Genomic DNA, 5,000 nt, shown 5'->3' on the forward strand with positions numbered 1-5,000 from the left:
ACATTACTGGCATCTGTCGCTAAACAAAAAGGGAGAGAAAAGTCCGGTGAATGTAATAATGGAAAAGTCATTAAAGAAGCTTTTAATTTGTCCAGCGATTCCTGACACTATTCATCCCAAATAATTTTACATCTTTCTTCAAATGATTAGTTAATGGATAAGCAATATAGGAAAAGTTTTTCACAAACCAGCAGTAATAACTTACCATGCCCAAAAAATTTCTTACGCCCCTCCTATTTTGAGGTGCAGGAAAGTTAGAAATAGCTTCCACATTCACTCTCTTAGAAGCTACCTTATCCAGGCCTATCTCGTGCCCAAGATAAACTACCTTGGCCTGAGCAAAATCGCTCTTCCTTATGTTAACTACCAAACCAGCGTTTCTCAGAATCTCAAAGAGAGCTCTAATTCTCTTTTGATGTGTCTCCTAATCGTCGCTATAAATGATCAAGTTATCAATATATACTATACAGCCCTCTAAATCACAAGTAATAAAATTCATGGGTCTCTGAAAGGTGGCGGCTGCATTTTTCATACCGAATGGCATAACTTTGCATTCATACAGTCCGTCACCTATCACAAATGCAGAAATTTTCCTTGCCCTGGGAGAAAGACCGACCTGCCAGTAGCCCTTCAACAAATCAAATTTGCTAATGTATTTAGCAGATCCAACACGGTCGATACAATCTTCCACCCGAGGCAAAGGGAAAGAATCTGTCTTTGTAAGAGAGTTAATCTTACGATAATTATCGTAAGGTTAACTCTCGCCACCCTCCTTTTTAACCAGTACTACAGGAGAACTCCAGGGACTAATACTGGGTTTTACCAGTCCGCGGTCCAGCATATAATTGACTTCGTCTTCAACGATGTCACTTTGGAAAGGATTCATTCTATACAGACTCTGTTTGATAGGGCTTGCCTCCCCTACATTAACATCGTGTTCCAAAATGCTATTTCGTCCTGGTATATTCTGGAATAAATCTTTATAATCATTAATTAACCTTGTTAAGGACGTTGCTTTGTCCTTTTCCAGGTGCTGAAATTTAACATCAAGGTTACTAAGAATACTCGAATTGTTGAACAAACCACAGGTCCCACAGAATACTTAATGTCTACCATAGGATCTACTTCTACCTCTACCAGTGACACTGGTTCTACATCTACCTCTAATTCTCTACTAACAAAAGGTTTTAACATATTGATGTGGCAAATTTTGGTTTTTCGACGTCTTTCAGGTGTCTCAATAAAGTAATTATCATTATTCAGTTTCTTGAGTACCTTCCACGGACCTGAGAAACTAGCCTTGAGTGGATTCCCAGGCATGGGAAGCAGTACCAAGACTCTGTCTCCTGGATCAAAATGTTTCATCTGGGTACCAACGTCATAATTTGTTTTTATATTAGCTTGAGCCTTTGTTAAATTTTCCCGGGCAAAGGTTAAAGCTCTATACAGTTTCTCCTGTAAATTAGATACATAATCTAATACATTCATGACTGGGGTTTCTCCCTTCCAGTGTTCCCTCACAACATCCAATGGACCACGAACACAATGTCCAAATATAAGCTGAAAGGGAGAGAAACCCAAAGTCTCATTAGGCATTGACTTGATTGTAAATAAAGCATAAGAAATCTCTTTATCCCATTCACAACCTGTTTGCAAACAAAATTTTCTCAAGATAGATTTAAGAGTTTGGTGGAATCGTTCCACTTGGCCCTGATTTTCATGGTGATAAGGGGAAGAAGTAACATGGTCAATCCCTAACTCATTCAGTTTTTGCTTAAAGTACCTACTTGTAAAGTTCGTACCACAGTCACTTTGAATAATTTTTGGAATACCAAATCTAAAAAAGAAGCCAACCAGTGCCTCGACAATTTTCTCCCCTCTAATACTCCGCAGCGGGACAGCCTCAGGGAATTGTGCCATCCTATCAATCCTTGTCAAAATATATTCATGTCCCCTGCGTGTCCGCGGTAAAGGACCTACCACATCAATAACCACCTCCCTGAAAGGTTCCCCCACTGCTGGAATAGGAATTAAAGGAGCTTTTGGAATTTTCTGATTCAGCCTTGCCACGAGTTGACATACCTTACAAGATAATAAGTGTCTTTACATCACGACGCATTCTAGGCCAGAAAAGTGTTCAGAGAGTTTCTGGAACGTCTTCCTGACTCCGAAATGTCCTGAAAGGTTATTCTCATGCGCTAAAATTAACAACTTAGAACGATATCGTTCTGGAATTACCAATTGTTTCATAACCTCAGCCTGATCAGCAGTGCATTAACTGACTTACTGACTCTGTACACCAAATCGTTCTCTTTAAGAATAACAGGTTTTGATAAATCATCAACATCAAAATAAAAATTAGAATCATAAAAATTAGAAAACTCATTTGCTTGGGCTTCTTTTAAAGCCCCAACATCCCATTCAACATAGACAAAATATCTTTATTACTACTATTACTACAACTACTCGTCACCGTGTTAGTCGTCTGTTCATTAATATCATCAAAGTCTAAATTAACATTATCGAGATCAATCTCTCGAGCACGAGAATGAGTTATAACAGATGTAGGTTCCCATAAAGAAACATCTAAATACCTATCACCCTCTATCTCTGTAACAGTAAAAAATGGGAAATAATTTGCCTCGTCATGCAACACCAAATCATTAGCAAATAACATGTCAATACCGGGAAGCGGTAAACTGTCGACAACTGCCAGTTTTACCGTACTCTCGTAATGCTGAGTTTCTAAATACATGGTTTCGAGAGGATAAGAGGCAATTGTATCAGGAAATCCTCCAAGAACTACAAAATCTGTATTTGAAAATTTAAACCCACTAGGTACAGACTTTTTTAAAATTAAAGATTGTGCTGCACCAGTGTCACAAAGAATCTTAACACTACGTCCTATTCGTTTGTCAACATCAGTGAAAATAGTTCCATTTGATATGTACCTAACAAATTTTAGTCACTTACTTTCGTTTGATAAATTTTTCTTTGAAGATTTCTCATCAGAAACAATATTAAAAACCTCCTTATTCCTTTCCAAGTAATTTTTCATAGCAAAGCAATTCGCTTTTATATGACCCTTCCTATTATACCAATAACAACTTAAAATAGACTCGTGGGATTTTCTACGCCCATTACCACCACCAGACCTACTAAAGAACTATTCACATAACTACGCGATTCTACACCTCCATTTTTACTGCTATCTACGTTACGGTTAACACTTGCATTTTGATCAAAATCAGTAGACCTTTTCTGATAAGGTTTTCCCTGGCAAATATTTCCATTACGGGGAGAAAACTTTTTAGGCAAATATTTTACCAGGTCTTGCCTATGTGCAAGGGAGTACTCATCAGAAGCAATTGCCACCTCCTGTAAAGAATCAATCTTCAACTCCTCCAAATGAATCTTTAGCTCCTTCGACACAGACCTTTTAAATTCTTCAGTCAAAATTAATTCCCGAAATTTTTCAAACGTGTCAACCTCCTTGGACTTTAACCAGTCATTCATGAACTGTTCTTTCTTCCGGGCACATTCCACAAAAGTCATATTCGGATTCTTTTTAAAGTTCCTAAAATTTTGTCTGTATGCCTTTGGAACGAGATCGTAGGCTTTCAGAATTATCGCTTTCACAGAATCATAATCAGATGACAATCCCTCATTAAGTGTATTATATACACGCTGGGAGTTACCTTTTAAGCGACACTGGACCAAAGTGGTCCACAAGTCCTAAGGCCATTTCAAACACGTCTTGCTCATTAAGTTGGGAACAAGTTTCAGGGCACTTAACAGGTTACAACTATCCTTGTCACTACGATTACTACCATTATCAGCTACCATCTGCAATTTTAAACAATGGATTTCATGATCCCTTACCTTTGCTCTTTCTTCAGCTTTAGCCGAAGTGCTTTATAATCAAACTCTTTAAACCTAGTTTGCTCCTTTAAAATATCCAATTTCAGTTGGCTTACCTTACCATCACTCACATTATTTTGAATTGCCTGTTTCCCCATTTTTATTCCTAACATTGTCTTCCTTTTCCTCAACATCTCTGACACATACCACCTTATATTCACCATTTTCATCACCATAATTATTTCCTTATCACTGATGCTACCTACGGTTTCTTTAAACATCCTATCAGCTTTAATAACTTCAAATAACAGCTGACCTTTCTTAACCTCTGAAGGCAAACTTAAACCTAGAAATTCAGCTAATATCCATAGCTGATCTCATTTTAGATCAAATAGATTCCTCTCCTAGTCAGGGTCTGCTAAAAACTGGGCAGCGGCGTCCTCTTCCTCCTCAAAATAATGCATAATTACTTACTAAGTGGAGTGAACCGAAAATAATCTGACCTAACCACCTCTTTGAATGCACTCGTGAATTACACTGTTGAATGATCCTAGCAAGGTCGCCAAAATATGTTATGAACTTTAAACAACTATTTAAAAGAATTATAAGTGGCAATAGAACAGGCTCTTTTTTATGATCAATGCCACATAGGTTAGAATTTAAAGCCAAGGGGCAAGATCTCCAAACAGTGAAAACCACATTGAAAACACTCAAAGAGGATAACAAAAAATGCTTATCAAAACTTGAACATTTATTATAAACAAAGAAATATTACTTTAAACCCACGAAAAATATATATAAAAAAACTGATTAGGGTATACAAAAAAGTTCACCTAAAAAAACATCCTCATTCATACGATAGAACAAGAGACAGTAATTAGGAGGAGGAAGGAAAACAACCTATTTCTAGAAAGCCCTGAAAATTTTCAAGAGGAAGATAATAAAAGGGGGAAAGAACCTTAATCCTAGCGTATACAATTAAAAAAAAATCTTCACATACATAAATAATTGAATTCGTTATCACAGATCGATATTGACTGAACATCAAAGGTGGTTGCACGAAATAAACCCTATAGCGGATAGCTCCACCATTCAGCATAAACTGCTGTCGATCCACTGCTCTGGAATCACGAGGAGGT

The sequence above is a fragment of the Palaemon carinicauda genome, chromosome 9 (assembly GCF_036898095.1).
Source record: "Palaemon carinicauda isolate YSFRI2023 chromosome 9, ASM3689809v2, whole genome shotgun sequence".
In the NCBI taxonomy this organism is placed as follows: domain Eukaryota; kingdom Metazoa; phylum Arthropoda; class Malacostraca; order Decapoda; family Palaemonidae; genus Palaemon; species Palaemon carinicauda.